This window comes from Quercus lobata, chromosome 8 (assembly GCF_001633185.2).
Source record: "Quercus lobata isolate SW786 chromosome 8, ValleyOak3.0 Primary Assembly, whole genome shotgun sequence".
Classification (NCBI taxonomy): domain Eukaryota; kingdom Viridiplantae; phylum Streptophyta; class Magnoliopsida; order Fagales; family Fagaceae; genus Quercus; species Quercus lobata.
Genome location: NC_044911.1, coordinates 12358979 through 12379388, shown reverse-complemented (window position 1 = coordinate 12379388; position 20410 = coordinate 12358979). Strand labels below are relative to the sequence as shown.

General features: G+C 36.1%; 1 long non-coding RNA gene across 4 annotated transcripts; it reads left to right on the top strand.

Moving 5' to 3' along the window:
- The first annotated feature begins 1151 nt into the window (after positions 1-1151).
- LOC115958168 lies at positions 1152-15932 on the top strand. 4 transcript variants are annotated; one of them, XR_004084465.1, is made up of 6 exons: positions 1152-1358; positions 3876-3945; positions 13007-13231; positions 13342-13433; positions 13536-13637; positions 14498-15932. It is a non-coding gene; the product is annotated as an uncharacterized LOC115958168 (long non-coding RNA). The 4 variants fall into 4 exon arrangements; XR_004084466.1 differs by adding an exon at positions 1603-1729 and having other exon boundaries at positions 13342-13637; XR_004084467.1 differs by having other exon boundaries at positions 13070-13231; positions 13342-13637.
- Positions 15933-20410: the final 4478 nt, after the last annotated feature.

Below are 20410 nucleotides of genomic sequence, written 5' to 3'. Positions count from 1 at the left end.
ACCACCGCAATAAACCTGTTAATTGCCCAAAAGTCCAATTTTTTTTCCATTCATTTTCCTCACATAAATCTATCAATTTAGACCCCAACCTTATCATTTCTCATCCATTTGTCTCCCTCTAAAAAAAACACTATTTCTCTCTCTCTCTCTCTCTCTCTCTCTCTCTCTCTCTCTCTCTCTCTCTCAAATTAAAATCTCATGTCATTGATCTCAATACCCAACGATCGATCTTCCCACCACCACCATGCATTCTCACTCTTAAACCCTAGATTGAGTTTGTCTCTATTAGCACTTGCTGTAGCCACTAGCCGATTGAAGCCCCAAAAACAGCCATCGAGGCTTGATTGGGAATATAAAAGTGACTTTCAACAACACGTCCACAACCCACCCCACAACTCATCATCGAACCCAACTAACCACCACTTCCACAACCACCAATCACCATGATCCACCATGGAGGGACGGGGCAGAAAGAGAGAGACCCATTGAGAGAGTGACCCACTAAAAGAGAGACGTTGATTTGAGTGAAAGAGAGAGTAAAGCATCGATCTTTGAGAGAGAGAGAGAGCCACCGGTTTGAGAGAGAGAGAAAGTTAGTATGAGAGCAGAGGACTTTGAGACATATTTGGGTATGATTTTGAGCAAAGGAGAGAGATAGAGAGAGCGGATTGATGAGTGATATGTGCGAAGAGCGAAGAGGGAAGAGCAAAGATGGCAATGCTTGGTCATGGAGTTAGAGAGAGATCTAATAATTTTGGAAAACAAAGAGAGGGAGAGAGGAAGGATTGCGAATGTCTTAGCTAGAAGAGTTAGAGAATCGGTTTAAGAATGAGGTTTTGGGGATGAAGCTTTTTTGAGTGTATGATTGTGCGAGAAAATGCTTAATAAAATGTTATTTTAATTAATTGATATTGATCGAAGAATTTATGTTATATTTTGTGGCCCTCTACAATGGTGGTATTAAAAACCACTGCAATATAAATGTTTTAGTGGCATTTTTGTTACTTATAGCGGCGGGTTGGATGATCACGGCAATAGATACTTTTTTGCGGTGCTTTTTCTTAGTTATTATTTGGACTGCCACAATAAACCTTTTAATTGCCCATGTATAGTCTAATTTATCCCTATGTTGTTTTGTCGTTTCCCTTGCCTAAGCGCCCTTTTGGCTTTTCATTTTCCCTTCGTTAGCTCTAAGAAACCCCCCTCCCCACACACACACACACACTCTCTCTCTCTCTCTATCAAAATCTCTTTCACTCTTAAAATCTCCAATCCTCAGCACATGCCAAACCCACCCAACTCACTAGAGATCGAACTCGACAGAGACCCACTGCTTCTCACGTCGTTGCCAATCTCCAGTAAGCATCTCATGAGTTTTTATTTGGCTTTATTTGTCCATGTGCCTCTATTTTCAAGAATCGATGAAGAAACCCATATGCGTTTTGTAGAAAATTTAGAAAAAAATTAATCGGAATGTGGGTATTGTGACGAAAAGTCTTTATCCTGTTGTTATGTTAGCTCTGGGTATTGTGATGTTCAAATTTGGAGAAACATTAATCAGAATGTGGTTTTTTTGTTTTATTTTTTTGACACATTCTTCAGACAACATCCAAGCCCAACCTAGAATCTTAGTGATAATGATGATGATGATGATGATGATGATGGGAAAGTAGTTCTTGGTGAAGTTGTCACTATTGGTTGTTCTGACTGTGGTGTTGTGCTTTTAAAGGTTTTCTTTCTCAGTTTTTGGTTGTGGGTGTTTCATATTTGAGCATTTCCATTTCTTGAAATGGGTTTTTCACTGCATTTGGTAGGTGGTTCCTTTTTCTCTTGTTCCCATAGGATTAGAAATTTTATTTACTTTTTGTTTGCTCTATTTTAATTGTTTTCCCATTTTTAGTAATGGATTTTTGTGTGTGTCCTGTTTGATGTTTGATCTTAAGGTTAGGCAAGCAAAGAATCTGTTTCTCTCTCTCTGGAGAGATAGAGGGAGGGGGGGGGGGGGTTCTTTTTCCTTATTCTTGAATGATTGAGCTCCAAAGAGTTTGAAGGAGATTCAGCGAAGAATTCAATTTTGTGTTGAGTGTTTGTGTGATAATTGGAGAGTGGTTTTTTCTGTGTTTGGCTATTTAGTAGAGGAAATGAGTACCAACTAAAATGCTCAACTCATAGTTTCTGTTTGTTGCTTGTTTTTTTTACTTGTCTTGCTGCTTAAGATAGCTTCTTGTGTTGACTGTAGTTGCAAATTGTTTTATAATTTGTTCCTATCTATAGTAATTTTACTCATTCATTTATTTAAAAAATAAATAATAATAATTAAAAAAAACCTTTTCTGACCTTAGTTTTTTGGTCCTTTTAAGTCCAGTTGACACATTGCAAAACTTGGCAGAAACCCCCTCCATTCACTTGCTTTTACATGTATAGTATAACTTGTCCCAAACATAAACTCAAAAATAGGGGTGTTTAGGCCTAGTTAGCAACCTTACATAGAGAAAACCAGAAATGAAAAAGCAATTTAATTAAAAGGAGAGGAGGTAATTATTTGTACAGAAATTATTTTTGGTTCATTTTTCAACTCACAAAGCAAAAGGAAAAAAATGGTAGAAAGACATGAGATCAGACAGCTGTTCTACTGTCATTTTCCCCATCACACTTCTTGCTAGCTTTTCTTTCTCCTCATTGAACTTCAATCTCTCAATGTAGGAACCTGCATTCCTTACTGTTGCACCCATTTGCTTCAACCTATTCTCTTGTCGAAAACTTAGTGCTGTGTTTGACTGCAATGAAATAACATACCCAATTCATACCTAAACATATAAAAAATAATAGGCAAAGATTATATTGTATAATATCTAATTAAGAAGGAAAACCCCAATAAATAAATATAAATCAAGCACTCTTTAGATCTATATCTATATAATACCTCAAGAGATTCTGCTCCAGCTTCAAGTTCAGATTCTTTCCAAGGATGTCTCACACAGCCAGTAGTGTATAAGTGTCTTGCAAGAAAAATTGTTGAAATATATACACACATGCTGAGAATTTATAGGATTGGCTGATTCAAATCTTGAAAAAGAATAATTAATTAACTTGGATATTCTATACACAAGCATGGGATTATTTGATGTAGAACTATATCATTGGAATTTTCGATAAGTTGAATAATCAAAACATCAAGGCAAATAGATGCATATTTCAATAGTTTTATCAGTTAGTAGTTATTTTAGGCCTTAATTTAGTTATTTTATTATGCTATTTTGGTCTTTTAGCAAAATTGTAGGAAATTTAAGGTTTATTTTGCCATTTTATTTTTTGAGAAAACTGCCAAAACTTATAACCCAAGAGGCTTTGATAAATATGTGTTGTTATAGATTGATTTTGTCATACTTGAATAGATTAATTTTCTGAACAGTCCTCAAATTTCTGATGGATTCTAGATCATCTTGGAGCTCAAATTTCTGATGTGTTCTTTCCTTGTCCTTTTTTCAAATTTAGTGCTTCTTTTAATGCTCATTATAATGTGAGACATAATTTGACATGATTTAGAAATTTTGCCCATGAATTTTCTAGGAACCTTTCCTTATTTTATATTGTTGATTTTTTAGGTTTGAAGATGTGTATAGATCCAAATGCTTTGACAGCTGCATGCATCACTTATTAATGCTATAGGACTGTAAATAATTAAAATTTGATGGATAGTTGATGATTGTTGCAGTTATTTTATGAACTAAGCTCCAACTTTAGATGCTTACATGCTGATGGATAGTTTTGGCTAACATTCTTAAGTAGGCTGATTTGAGAATGCAATAAACTATATATCAATTTTAGATTTGAGAATGAACTTAGGTTTATATATATTCTTTCCTTGTTGGCAGATTGCAAAAAGAAGAGGCATTACAAGTTCGTGTAATCAAAGCAAGTGAATTTGTTTGTGTTAGACTTAAGGTTCTCTCTCTCTCTCTCTCTCTCTCTCTCTTTGTGTGTGTCTGTGGTGGGTTGTTGAATTGGGGCAAGCAGGTGGCTTGCATGGAGTTATAAGGTGGTTTTAGCTGATATTGAGAGTGTCGATTGTTTTGTGTAATATTAGATGATTCTTGTTGAGTTGTTTTTATTTGATTAATTAATTTTAAAGGCTTCTCTCTATCTTTTTCACACATGAGGAAGACTAAAATGAAATGGGATATTTAAAGAGATGTCCATTCTTAAAGAATATTGCTAGTAATGATGTTATAGTTACCAAATGTGTTGATAACTTCTCTATGCGTTTGAATTCGTTGTTTTCTTAGGAACATAGCTGAAAGTGAATGATTAAAGATGATTTGTTTCTTAACTTAAAGTGAAAATGAACTAAATAAAACGTGTGTTAACTCTTGGTTTATGCTTTCATGAAATCACAATATAGGTGTTTCTTGTAAACCACTTTATAGCAATGGATAAGAGTTGGATGAAACTTACCAATAGAAGGTCGCGAGAATATTTAGATGGAGTCCAACAGTTTCTAAATTTTTCATCTAACCATGCACACCCGGATGGAACGATTTCATGTCCGTGTAAAAAATGTGTGCATATAGATTTGTGGCCTACAGATGTTGTACAGGCTCACTTAGTGTCACATGGGATTTGTAGGGGTTATGACCCTTGGGTTTTTAATGGGGAATCATCGTTTGCAAAGACTTTTACTGAAATTCCTAATAGTCATGTCCAAGAAAACCCGATAGAGTATGCCGATCTTGTGACATGTTGCATGACATGTTCCTCATACATGATATGGCATTTGGGAAAATGGAAGAAGTCCCTAGTGTGCAACAACCCACAGAAGGTCCTGTAGAAAGTCCTAATGAAGATGCACTTCAGTTTATGAAATTGCTTGAAGATGCTATATTATTAACCAAGAATTGGGGAAATCAGTCACAACAAAAGACAAAATATTCGGTGGAACACACTCCAACAAGATTTGAGAAGAAAAAGATTGTCTCGCTCTCTGGGCTAAAGCATGTGCAACTGCATTGCCTTCCGACCTACATGAGCAAAAGAAATACTCAAAAAAGAGTTTGATTGGGACATAATGTCCTTGATGAGCTGCCCTCCTTGAGATTTTTCCATGCCTTTACCCCTTAATGAGTTTATGATAGATTCAAAATTGCCTTCGCAGACAAACTGTGCATGGCCCAATTCTGCAGTGAATTGTACTGCTCACCTAGTAGCAAGAAGCTCAAGGATTTCTATTGTTGGTGGTTTCACAATCTGCTTTGATAGGGCAGCCAACACTTGGCCTTTGCTATTCCGAATTACTATACCTAATCCCGCCTTATCTGACTCTCCGTACATGGCTCCATCATAGTTAGTCTTCATCAAACCCGCTGCAGGAGGAAGCCACCTTTAAGGAACTACTTGACGTCTATGGGAAGAGGTGATTTCCAGGTCCCTGAATTTGTAGAGGTAGTCTTTTGCAAAACTTGAAATATTGCGAAAGGGCTAGGAATTTTCTTAGAGGTGAGATTTGTTACGTTGATACCAAAGTGACCAGGCCGTTGCTACAAACAGAGACAATAAGGCAAGTTTGGCTCGGATTTTTTTGTAATAAATCCAAGAAAGAGTCTGAACCCATTGTGCTCCTATCCACCTAGCCAAAATCATTTTCCTAGACCACTTTGATGCATTCACAACTCCACAAAGTGTGCACAACATTCTCCGATTCTTTAGAGTAGCAGGACAGATCGATTCTTGAAGAATTTTTCGCTTCAGTAAATTTTCCTTTGTGGGTAGCGAGTTTGTGCATGCCTTACAAAGAAAATGTTTTATCTTGCCTGGAACCTTCAACTTCCAAATGCTTTTCCAAAAACCCCTCTATGATTCTCTGACTTGTGGTCTGTTCGTGTCAAGAACCTGAAGCTCACAGAGAAGTTTATAACTTGACTTCATCGAGTAGCTACCCGATTTTTTTGCTCTCCAAATCAAGGTGTCGGGTTGTGGGGTAGAACACAAGGGTAGAGGCTTGATAAGTTTGGCTTCAGGTGGGTAAAAGCATAAATCAATTAGACTAATGTTCCACCAACCCATTGCAACATTTATCAAAGAATCTATTGTGGAATCAAGTGCTAGGTGCAATGCAGGAGAGCTGATTCTGACTTTAGGTCTCGGTAACCAAGCATCTTTATATATTCAGACAGACTCACCACTACAATTCTCCAGGTTGATCCTTTCTCAATTAAATCCCTGGACCAAAGGATACTCTTCCTTGCGAAGGAGCTGGTAGAGGGTTTGGGTTCCAAAATTGAACAATTTGGAAAATATTTTGCCTTAAAAACTCTATAAAATAAAGACTTCGTATCGGGTATCAACCTCCACACCTGTTTAGCTAACATGGCTTTATTGAATTTGCAAAGATCTTTAAAGTCTAATCCCCCCTTGCTCTTTGGTTGACACAAGACCTCCCATTTTGCACCATGAATTTTTCTCCTATCTCCCTTTGTCCCCACCAAAATTTTCGAATGAGCATCTCAATATCTTGGCAAAGACCGATTGGCAATCGGAAACAACTCATGGTGAACGTAGGGATGGCTTGAACCACTACCTTCAAAAGAACTTCTTTGCCAGCTTGCGATAATATATTCTCTTTCCACCCCTAGAGCTTACCCCAGACTCTATCTTTTATGAAGTTTAAGCTTGCATTTTTTTTTCCTTCCAATCATCGCCGATAAACCCAGGTATCTTTCATACTCCTTTATTTCAAACAACCCAAGCAGATTTTTATTTGTTCCTTCGTAGTATCAGAGGAGTTGTTGCTAAAAAAGAGAGTAGTCTTGTCTGAATTAATTTTTTTGTCCCGATGATCGTTCATATATTCCTAAAATCTCCTCGATTTTTTCAACATCCTCCAATCTTGCTCGACAAAACAAGAGGCTATCATCTACAAAAAATATGTGAGATATCTTTGGGCCATTTCTACAAAGAGAAACACCCTCAATATGTTTACCAGCCAATGCATGTTCAATTAAACTATTTAGACCTTCAGAGCATAATAGAAAAAGATAAGGGGAAAGAGGATCGCCTTTATGAATAGCTCTAGTAGGAACAATATGGCCTTTTGGCTCGCCATTGACTAGAATAGAATAGGTCATAGATTTTATACACTCCAAAATCTAGCCTACACAAGTCAAGTGAAAACTCATCTTCTCCATGATCCTTTGAAGAAACATCCATTCCAAACAATCATAAGCTTTGCTCATATCTAATTTTAAAGCAATATGCCGAATTTTCCCTTTTTTTTTTTCCACTTCATATGATGTAAAGTCTCAAAAGCCACCAGGATGTTATCGGAAATAGCTTTATCCGATTGAAAGACACTTTAAGATTCAGAAATAATTTGGGGTAAAACTTTCTTCAACCTGTTCGCCAACACTTTTGAAACAGGTTTATATAAGATATAACAAAGGGCAATGGGGTGAAATTTAGTAACAAATTTAGGACTCTTCACTTTGGGAATAAGAGTAATAAAAGTGTAATTCAAACCTGCCTCTATTGAGTTTGAGTTTAGACAAGCTAAAACAGCTTTGACTACATCATCCCCTATACTCTTCCAATAATTTTGGAAGAAGATTGGCGGCATTCCATCTAGACCCGGGGCTTTTAAAGGGGCCATTTGCTTCAAAGCTATCTCTACTTCATCCTTTGTAAAAAATTTTATTAAACAGCGATTCATGTCCTCAGTCACCTCCTATTTTGTAAACTGAACTACTTCCTCTATTTCATGTAGATTAGAGGTAGTAAACAATTGTTTATAATACTCCACAACCATCACCAAGACCTTTTCATCACCCAAGGCCAATCTGCCATGCGAATCTTGGAGTTTTGAAATGCTGTTACACCGAAACCGCTGTGAAGCTTGGTTATGGAAATAGCTAGAGTTTTTGTCACCCGATACCATCTAGTGCACATGGCTTTTTTGCTGAGACATTTTTTCCTCCAACCTAAGTAACTCGACAACCTCAAATTTTAATTGAAGAAAAAACTCCATGAATGCTCACTTAGTACACTAGTGAATGTTCGGACCCCCCAATTTCAAAATTACCAACTCAAGCTTATATTCAAACAGTGTATGTGCGGAATGATAAATATAAGCTATACCCAAACAATCAAACTACTCTAAGCCATAATTTAATCACAACACAGTAGTAATTAAATGCAAAGAGTAAAAGATAGAGAGAAGCAAACGCAAGATAACATCGGCATGTGTTATTGAAGAGGAAACCAAAAAACTCGGCGAAAAACCTCTCTGCTGCCTTCCAAGCAATAAAATGATCCACTAGAAAATCAGCTGGGATACATGAATAGCAATAGACCTTCCAAACCTAATCTACCTGATGCACCTAAACCCTCCAAGCTTCTTGCTCTAACAAGGTTAAGCCTAACCGTATCTTTTCTAGCTTTTTGGATCCCGCAATAAGCCCATTACATCAACCAAATGAATTGGTCCTCTATGAACTGCTTCCTAAACACCAAATAACCTTGTTAGGACATATGTGTTTCACATGTTAGGAACATATATCACTATTTTATGTAATTGACTAATCCTTTGACAAAACGCACTTTATTTGTAATTGGGTAGATTTAGGATGTGTTTAATGTTTCAAGAAATAAGGTTTCAAATTCAAGTGTTAAAGTCATGCAAGTCTGTCTAAGAATCAAGTGTGAAAAGTGTTGTTCATTAAAACTTGACAGCTAGCATCTATTGAGACTTAGAACTATCTAAATCCCGTGGCTCGACAGCAACTCAACAGATAAGGTATCTGTCGAGGTTTATGAAGTTCAGTTTTTCAGGACTGTTTTTCATCCAATCCGTGATTATATGTTTGGGATTTCTTTTCTTACAACCCTAGACATATATAAGGATTATTTTAAGGGCCATCAAAAGTGACACAAGTTGCACAAGTGTTGAGCAAAGTTTTGTTTAAACAAATTGTGACCGGAGACAGAATTTGCCCTAGTTCATCTTTCTTGTGAAGAAGCTGTTGTGTTTGTACATCGTAGGGTTTTATAACCAAAGAACTTCTTGATCTTCATCGTGTGATGAACAGAAGAACTTCGTAGCCAACAACCTCCTCTAGCTGGTGATTGAAGTCGCGTACTGGGATCGCAATTGGTTAGTCACGTACTGGGAGCCGTGCATTGAAAAAGAGAGATTGTCACTACAGAACAAGTCCAATTAGTTATTGGGGTAAGGGTTCAACTGTAGGTTGGTATAAGGTATTAGGATTCCTTTACTTGTAACCGCTTGTTATAATAATGGTGGATTCTCAGGAGTGGTGACCTTAAAATTACTCGGTGGGGTTTTTGCCATGTAGGTTTTCCCCGTTCGTAAACAAATCACCGTGTCAATTTATTTTCCACTGCATACTTAGTTTAATTGGTGATTTGTTTGTGCTACCACGCGCTTTGCATGTTAATTTGATTAATTAATAAACTTGACTAATTAATTAATTAATTCATCACAAGAGGTCAATACGTTTTTGGCCTATCAAACCTTCTCATTGATATGGGTATGATGAGGTAAGGATTTGGCTAAAGAGCCTCTCGAGGGTATGACAATAGAAAGGCCGAGAATAGAGGAATTTGAGAATCAAAAGTATAAGATTGTGGATGAATCAATCTTATTGTTCTCTACGATTTATCTCTCAAAATTCTCCTTGGAAGCTCTTTACATTTCATGGGTATAAGGGTATTTATAGTAGGATATTAGAAAGAATGTGAAAAGTCATTTTTCTGCAAACAAGGGGCTTTGGCAAGTGACTCATGACTGGGATGAGTCGCAAGTTCCAGTCGCCAAGTAACAGAATGGCTAGACTGTACTTTTTGTCTTGTAGTGATCCAGCTATGTTGACCCTTCAACTTCCTGCATGCTTCACACGTGTGACACTTCTGGCAATTCACTACTCGCGAGTCAGTCGCGAGAATGCTTTTGAATGCACACACTTGATCAGTTCTTCATACTCTCTCACACACAACCCTTACATTATTCCCACCTTAATATAAGGTTTCTAATTGTTGAATTACAAGCAAATTTGGCACGGAATAAAGCCAACACATGGTTGAATAAATTCAACCTTACACTCTACACTCCCTCCTTTCACTGCTGCATCTTCTGCTTTTTTCAAGCTCTTTTTCTTCTTTGTTAATGTGTTTACTACAGTACAAAAGGACTGCTTGCTCCATACTTTCAGTTGGGTTTGGCATGCATCCACGTTTTGCATAACTCTATTCATAGTTGGATCCAAGGACATGGCTTTCCAAGCATTTTTAATGGTGTCATGGCATCTTGCTCTTCAAGCCACATTTGTTCAAAACGCCAAGGACGTTTGGGCTTTGTATTAATCCCATCGGGTTGAACTAAGATAGGACTTTGGTTTGAAGAAGTACATAATAGAGTTATTACCTTTGTTGCTGGGAACAAATCAAACCATGTCGCTATGCTCACAGCTCTGTCTAGCCTTTCCTAAACCACTCCACCATTCGGATGAGTTTTAAACCATGTGAACTTGTTTCCCACAAAACCGAGATCAAACAAACCACACTCGTCTAAGGCTTCTTGGAATTTCTGCATCTGTCCATAAGGTCTTAAACGGCCTGCCAACTTTTCATATGACTTCAAAAGTTCGTTAAAATCACCCCTACACAACCATGGTACAGCAAAACGATTGTTTAAATCTCGTAACAAGTCCCAGGATTCCATACGAAGCTGAGTTTATGGTGCTCTGTAGAAACCCGTAAAGCGCCAAACATTTTCCTTTCCTCTATTGACCAAAACATCAATATGATTATGAGAGGAAGACATGACTTGAAATCAAAATCCTTCTTCCAAAACAACACCAAACCACCACCACGAGTTAATCTTGAAACCCCATGATGATGGAAAAATTAAGTGAATCACGAATTCCAATTAGCCCAGTACCATCTAGCCATGTTTCGGCTAAAAACATCACTGTAGGATCTTATGCCCGGACTAAATCACCGAGCTCTTGAATTGCTTGCTGGTTCCCAAGCCTTTGACAGTTCCAACAATGGAAACTCATTGTTTTTGGCAGGGCTGGGGACCAGCCACCGCCAGTGAAAGATCATTATCTTGATCATCACGAGAAACCAATTTTCTTCTTCTTTGGTAACCCTCGGTGATCCTCCTCTGTGTCAGAGCTTCTTTTGTTCCCCGTATGTACTTCAGTCTTCTCATGACTCCCATGCCCAACATGTGGTAAACGAATCCACTTTGGACCAGTTCGAGTCGTGACTTGGCTTGTGGGCCCTTGCGGTTTTGAATTATCACTTAATGGATTTTCAAAGAAATCCCCCGTAGATTTTGAGTCATTGCTATCAAGGGAACTTTGTATTGAGTTTATGGGATTTTTTGTCATAAAAGGAAAGCAAGACTCCTGATTTGGAAAGACCTCTATTTCTTTCACAATTCCTTCCATGCCTTCAAACTTATTTAACTTTTTATCAATTTCCTCCAACTGGCATTCGAAATTTCCTTTTCTAAATTGTTGATCTTCAAAACCCGAAGGAATATCTTCATCTTCCTTGGAATCTTCATCCAAAATAGGATTACTATTAATTGAGGGGGAGTTTTTAGGATATACCTTATGTGGTGTTGCCCCCTAAGAATTTGAATTTGACGGTGGTGGCCGTGGTGGGGGTTAGGTGGCGTTGCTACCAGTAGGCTATTTGCTTCCACTCCCCTTTCTTTTTTCATAAAACCCCAGAACAACCACCGTGGATTTTTTCGTCGGATTAAAGATTGGTGCACGCATCTAGGGACCGTATTGGTGGGATTCCAGGGTTAGAGTGCCTTCACTGTCGAACCATAAGTCACACTCCTTATCACTTTGTGTTAAACATCCATACTAGTAGCAACTATTCGGCAACCTGTCAAACTTGAAAGATACCCAACCAACCTCGCCATCATCCAAGGTGGTTTTTCAACCTCAATTGAGTGGTTTCGAAATATCTATGATAACTCGTGCTCTCATAAAATCTCCCCCCTCCATCTCTACATAATTCGAGGGACAAACGTTTCCTATCCCTAAACATATTCCTTCCGCCACCTCTTTAGTCATGAAGTGTATAGGGATATCATAGACCCGAACCCAAAAAGGAACCATGTCGAAACATAAATCACGTAGATGCATACCACGTTCATAGTGTTGTATTGCGACTAAATGTTTATCGAAGCTCCAAGGTTGGCTTGCAATAACTCTATTGGCTTCAAGTTTATTATCAAAAATGAACAGAACAATGTGATTTCATATATCCTTCACCTCGAAACCGTTACAAGAATACCAAAGTTGCTTAAAATTTCTTGCAATGGCATTAGTGTTAAGCATCCTTCTCGTGAAGATTTTGCAGCCAAAATGAACTCGTTAGAGCCCATCTCATTCCTCAACCTAAAACCATCACCCTTCTATCCTAATAGGGATAAGTGTCTCCATCCCTTTGTTATCTCTTCCATTTGAAAAAGGCTTAAAGAACAAAGTGTTTCCTAAACCCCTAACAAGAAAAAACCCACAAGCCTTAAACAAAACACCGTTCGAGTAAGGGATAGACTAGCCTCCAACAAGAAGGGATAGAAAATTCTACAGCCTAGGAGGAGCAAGAAAAAATCCTTGCTTTCACTAGCGACAAAGAAACTTTTTATATATTTGTTCACAAGCTTTTTATGCATTTCAATACCCGACATGCTTGAAGTTAGGATTGCTAATCAACCTTGTTATGAAGGTTGTAAGCATTTTACCAAATTGTCAGCCATTATGCATTTGTACCACATGAAGTTTCTTAATGGTTTGACCAACAAATCATTTACCATGTTGCTGCAATTTTTGCTTGATTTTCTTGTAATATTTGTATGGTTATAATACTTGTTATAATACTTGTAATTATGACATTTTGTACTAGGTTTTGCATAAGTATTTTAGCATGAAAACATTTGTAATTTGATAACTCAATTATTTGATTGTAGCGAAAATATTCTGTCCTTGGTGATCCTACTACATATGTGACTTTGAAGAAATTTACTTTACAGAAAATTGGGAAGGCTTGGAGGGATCATAAGTGTAGGTTGAAAAGTAAGCATTACATATCGGATGCAAGAAAAAAAGCACGGGTAAAGAACAATCGATCAAAGGGATGCATACCAGAAGATTGGGATGTACTTGTTGAGCGTTGGTATACGAATAATGTAGTGGTATTAATCTAACCTGACATGCTTGATGTAGATCATATATTTACTTTTGTACTTTTGAAATAGATACTTAAAGCATGTTGTATATAAACATGTAATTTTGTTGAATGTAGATAGAGTCAGAGAAGAATAAGGACTGTCATTCTAAGCAGGATGAGTTACATATCGCTGGTTCTTGTAGCTATGTTGTACATGCAACAAGAAGGTAATAAGTATTATGACTAATTTTTAAATGATTTTGACTTCTCCTAAGTTTCTGTGAAACCAATATTCATCACTACATAAATATGTTGTTCATGCAATGTAGGCAAAAACGGATGGACGTCTTGTAGAGTATGCAGAATTATATCCAATATTGCATAATCGTAAAGATGGATCAGTAGTTAATCCCGCAGTGAAAGAAAAAATGGTGAGTAATTTCTATGAGATTTGTATCCATGCGAACCTGAATACACACACACACTAGTTTCTACCTAGTAAGTACCATATGAATTGGTCAAAAATATCAAATGATAATACTGATAATGTAACTAATTTTCTTATTAGTTTGTGTTCAGGTAAGTTTCTTGGCAAGTTTAAATTGGATTTTAGTGAATTCTGCTACTTGTTCCATGCATGAATGCAGTAATTATGTTTTATATAATGCTACTTGTTCCTTGCATGCTGGTTTGTTTCTTCTCTTATTTCTCCTACTACTTTTCATGGCATCCTCCACCGTCAATAGATGGTTAAGGCTTGAGGCACTTAAAATTTTTTGTGAAAAAAAAAAAAAAAAAAGTATTTTGTCATTAATATTTTATGTTAGTTTTGGTTTTTATAAAGAAAACCCACATGGTTTATCATCATGTTGTTATGCATGTTTATTGGCATATAGTAGTATAAATATTTGGATTTGTAAGTATGTTACTCTTTCTTTAGAGATCTGGGTTGATTTGTTAATGATCCACTCCTTTGATGCATGTTTAACAAGAAAAATGAAGGTTTTTTTTTTTTTTTTTGATTGTCTTATTGGGGTGACTAGAAAACAAGGCTTTTGGTTAACAAATAATCTTTATTTATTTATTTTATTGAGGCTTTGAAGTTGCTAAAATTGACAATTGTATTTGTACAAGGCTAGTAAATATTGATGGAAACTACTACTATTTTTTACTAAGCTTTGTTATGAAGCACGTTTGTGCCAAGATGAATTCTTAGATTATTTGATGATGCTTGAATCAAATGATGTTGCTAATTTCTAATTTTTTCGTTTTGTTCAAACCCAAATATCAGGACAAAATGAAGGAATTGTTGGCTAACCCTGCAAATTACTTGCAGTCATCTAACACAAGTGGTAGCATTGCATGGTCAACAGATGATGTGTTTGTCAAAGTGATGGGCAAGGAGCGCAAAGGTCGTATATGTGGGGTAGGATTTGGTCCAAGCCCAGGTGGTCAAAGTAGTAAGAGTGCTCTAGGATAGTCAAATACAATCAAGTCAAGCAAGGGACGACGAAGTTGCACAACTGAAGGCTTTCTTGGCTACTATGCAGGAGAAAATGGCATGTCTTGATGAAATGAAGGTAAAACTTAGTCAATGCAAAGATGTGGAGCAAAGAATGGCTTGCATGCTTCAACAACTGCAACAATTTTCTTCATAATGCAATCAGGTATGATAAATGACTTTTAGACTGTCATAAAATTAATTTGGCTGAATATGTTTGAAATTTCATTGACAAAAAAGAGTAGGTTTCCTATGCTATTGGGATAAATTTTGAACACCTATTGGCTTAAGGATAGCTTTTAGTTGTTGAGATGATAGAAAAAGGAGGGAACTTTTTGAGGGATTTTTTATTTTTATTTTTTAGATGGAGAAAAGTATCTCTAGTTTTGTTTTTGTGGTATTTGGAAGTTGTAGATATTGAGGAAGGTTGTTTGTAGTTTCTAGTTGTCAAAAAGGAGGGATTTTTCTTGGGTTTCCAGACTCTGTTGTTGGGAGTTCTTGTTGCTAGAGTTTTGGAGGGTTGAGTTGGCTGTGTTTGAGTGGGAAAGGAGTTACCTTTTCCAAAAGCTTTTCAGCATGCCAACCAATGTGTCAAATTTTTTTAGTTTTTGTTTTATTTAATTCCCCTGCAATGCTTTTACAATAGGCACAATATAACCTAGACTGAAGAAAGACTTCACAATGTACTCACTACAATGCCTTTGAGATTGATTACTATTTGGTTCGTGTTATTGTTCCTTGAGAGAATTGTATGAGCAAGTTGAGGTACATAATGACCAGCATAGCTTTCTCTAGTTATAAAGAAATCTCTATTTCTTTGCCTTGGTAATATTTTCTTGTCATTCTATTCCATTTATATGCACTTATTGAGTAATCGTACTTTGTATGTACGATGTTCCTCCGATCCAACAATCTCCACCTTTCCAAAATTCATCAGCTGCATCCCATCAACAAAGAAACTTATAAGTTTTATCTTGGTATTCGAGGACTTTTTTGTTAACAAAGAACTTCATTTGAACAACCGCATTTTTTGCAAGTGTTGAAGGATATTTTTAAACACTTTGGAACTTTGATTATGGTATTAGCTTGATTTGAGCGGTTGTTTTATTCAAAGGACCACATCATTTTTTGTTAATCTTATGATGATGGTTATAGAAAATGTTATGTATTTGATATTATATTTCTATGTTAATATTATGTTAGTTTGGAGACATTTATGGTGTTATTAATTAGTTACATTTGTGGTATTGTGTTAGTGGAACCAAAACTATTACAGGTTCTTTGAAACAGGTCTTTGAACGGGTTATTAGCAAATTGTGGTTTTAAAACCCAGTGGAAAAAAAAAAAATTAACCTATAGCAACGGTCAAAAAGTGTTGCTAAAGGTGCACATGTTATGTTTTGAATGAAGACATGTTATGTTTTGAATAAAGACCTATAGCAGCGCTTCTCGCTCGCCGTTAAATGTTGTCACATATAGCCACTACAAGGGCAATTAGTTCGTTTTAATTGAAGCCCTATAGCGGCGCATATAACCCATCGTTAAAAGTCAATTGACTAGAATTCTAACCTTATATGATGGCCGTTTTCTGCCCGCCACAGTAAACCAAAACTGCAGCTAAAAAGTGCATATACAACGGTGCCTTTTGTTACCACTGCAATAGATCTGCTGTGGCACTATAATAGTAACAAGACGAACCATCACAATAGCACCTGCAACTATAAGTCAAATGTACCTTTAGCATCACTTTTTTTGGCTTTGGTGCCACTTTATTTATTTTACTAACTCATTTTACAACTCATCCTACATCCCAATTTCTATATTTACATACAACCTAATAAAATAATATAAATCAACTAATAAAATAAATATAAAACTAACCCTCCCTCTCTCTCCTCTCTCATGTCTCTTTTCACTCTTCCTCTCTCATGTCTCTTTTCACTCTTCCTCTCTGTCTCTCTTTTTTAACACCCACAAACCCAAATCCAAACCCAAACCTAGAACAGAACAACCAGCAACAACAATCATTGGACAACAATCACAGTAACAATGCAGCCACCACCACAACCAACAATAGCAACCAAAACAAAAACCACAATCACCCAAACCACCAACCACATCAACAACAATCACCACCAAAAACCTAAGAAAACAAAACCAACACAGACCCATTGGATCCACCACCAAAAAAAAAAAAAAAACACCAAAACCACAACCACAACCAAAACCATATACGCATCGGAATCAGTCACAAATCCAAAGAACAAACCACCACAGACCCATCGAGATTCACCACAAACCCAACCTAGCGGCCATATTACATCGAAACCCACCATCACCAAGACCCATCGAAACCCTGAAATCAAACCACCAAACAACTCACCACTGAAAACCACTTCACCAAGACCCATCATAGTGACCCACCATAGACCCATCCACCGATTCACTCTACCACCAAAACCCACCATTGAATCAGCTCCATCATCGAAAACCACCACCAAAACCAACTTAGGAACCACTAAATCTCCACCCTTGAAACCTAGGTACCACCAAATCTCCACCCCTAAAACCCAGCCACCATCAAATTGATCTAACAAAAAATGTTTCAAACAAGAAAAGATAGATTAGAGAGAAATAAAGAGAATAAAGAGAAGATGTAGAAACAAAGAAGAGAGAAATAGAGAGAGCAGAGGGAGAAGAGTGAAGATAGGGAAAAGGGAGAGTGAAATAGAGAGAATAGAGAGATAGTGAAGAGTAAAGAGTGAAGACAGGGAAGAGGGAGAGTCAGATGAGAGAGAGAAGTGGGTGAGAATTAAATATTAGTTTTTAAGTTTACATCCTATGAACAGTGAGGTTATATATATGCAACCTCATTGTTCACAGGATGTAAAATATTTTGGGTTTACAAACCCAGATGGAGCATGGTTTTAAGGATTTAGGGGGGTAAAATAGCAATTGGGGGGGGGGGGGGGGTTTACACCCCCCAATGCTAGTGCTCTTAGTGCCTTGTAGCCTTTTCAAAAGTTAGTGCATTGTAGCCTTTTAGGGAAAAAAAATTATTTTTTATACAACATTTTCAAAACTTATCATGTGATGTCTTAGTTACATATCAAATCTCAATTAAATGTTTTTCTTCTTTCTTATTTGAACCTGCTAGAAGTCTATAACTCAACTTCTCCTTCGTCTAAACCATCTGTTGTTGCATCCCTTATTGCCTTCACTATTAGATCCATAGTTGTCAGTGTCGTACAATGTGCGATACATATCGTACAATGTGCGATACATATCATACGATACATATCATATCATGTACAAAAAATTCTCTATTGTAAGTGCTGATGAATAGTTCGATACATAAGTGTGTATTGTATAAATTGTATTGTATCGTTGAATTATAAGTATTATACGATACATAGATGTGTTTTTAAAATGAGGTCTTTTAAAAACAATTGTGGTTTTATTTGATTTAAACAAGTTGTTAGACTTGTTTTTAACACAAAATTATTGGGATACTTAATTGTGATCAATAAAATAACATGTCCATGACTTTTTTCCCATTCTTCTCTTTCTCGTACAAAATTTGGGCCATACACTTGGCACTTCACTTTATATTTGTAAATTTCTTTTCTATGTTATGAATAATGTATTGAATGAAAATATAATAATTTTTATTTTATTATTATTTTTATAAGTCTAAAAGGCTAGAATGCTAAGATGAAATATAAAGAAAAAAATTAGAATAAAAGAATAAGAAAAGGGATAGTAAATGTTGATGGCGATGAAGAAAATATTAATGAAAATGTTGATAGTGATGAAGAAATAATTTTGCACAATGTTGAACATGATTATAATAACATTGACTTAGATGGAGTTGATTAGACAAGATGATAAAAAGAAATTATTATTTTGGCTCATATATCATATATTATCACTTTTGATTTTAATTAATTTAATTGTGTATGTTGTAAACATATGTTAATTTGGCTTATTTAATTAGCTTTGTTAAATACTATTACATAATCAATGATGAAATTGGTTATTGCTTGAATATATTTCTAATTTATGAATATATCTTTTTATATATGTATATCTATAATTTTATTAAGTGTCTGTGTATTTTACGAAATACAATATGATAAGATACACGATATAAAAAAAAATAAAAAGTCTATTCACGATATGATTTATGTTTTGACAACTATAGTTGAATCTAAGAAGGTCACCATTGTTGCATCCATTCACTGCTTGATCCCAAAAGCCCAACAAGTTCAACACTCATTATCAAGAGCTCAAGATTTAATACTCAAGCTCACCGCTATTGCATCTTTCACATTTAGTTTAGTTTATTTTTATTTTTATTTTTATTTTTTATTTTAATTTTATGTTTTAGGAATTTGATGGAATGATTTGATATGTAAGATTCAAATTGGTTTTGTTTCAAATATTTTTAAGTGCCAGGCCAATTTTTTGGTAAACTTGATTGATTAGGCTAAATTTTATTTAGCTTTTTTTAAGTGCCAGGCCAATTTTTTGGTAAACTTGATTGATTAGACTAAATTTTATTTAGCTTTTTATTGTTGGGCTATTATTTTTGGGCTTATTATATCAGTAAATTTTTTTAATGGGCTTTTTGTTTTGTTTAGGAGAGCCAATGATATTGTTAACGGGGGCAAGTTTAATTTTATTAAGCTGAATTGCTAAAATTAGTTACCTACAGGTAGAGTTGTGTTTATTACACACGCCTTTAAAAAAAAAAAAAAAACAAAACAAAACAAAAACAAAAACAAAAACAAATACAAAAACAACAACAACAACTTAACTGGACGAGTAATCTGTGACTGAAATTTAGGGGCATGGCCCAAGGCCTATATAAATGGCTCCGTCCCGGCTCAAATGGGCCCATATCCAAGATGTACACGTTTTCTGGCCAAAATGGCCCATTAGCATTAATTTTTGAAATATTTAGCAACAGAGCACTGTTTCGGAAATAATTAGGGAAATACCACTTTTTCGGGCCCTATAGCGGCGTTTTCCTGCAAAAATTTTTTATAAGTCCCATAACAGGTTCAAGGGGCCCTATAGTGGCGTTTTTAAGTCCTATAGTGACGTTTTTGGGCCCTATAGCGGCGTTTTCCTGCAAAATTTTTTATAAGTCCCATAACAGGTTCAAGGGGCCCTATAGTGGCGTTTTTAAGCCCTATAGTGACGTTTTTGGGCCCTATAGCGGCGTTTTCCTGCAAATTTTTTTATAAGTCCCCATAACAGGTTCAAGGGGCCCTATAGCGGCGTTTTCCTGCAAATTTTTTTATAAGTCCCCATAACAGGTTCAAGGGGCCCTATAGTGGCCTTTTTTAAGCCCTATAGTGACGTTTTCGGGCCCTATAGCGGCGTTTTCGAAAAAAATGGTACTTCCCTAATTATTTCCGAAACAGTGCTCTGTTGCTAAATATTTCAAAAATTAATGCTAATGGGCCATTTTGGCCCACGTTTTCTAACTCAAATGGGCCTAGTTCTAAGCATCAGAAGAAAAGTCAATTTCTATAATTCTATTCTAATTCTATTCAATTTCATAATTCACTTTACAACTCTGATTAAAAAAAAAAAAGGAAAAAGAAAATTACTACCCTCTATATTCTCTCACAAGTCACATCTCTCTATATGCTGGGATTTCTTCATTCCTTTGTATGCGTGTGTGAGAGAGAG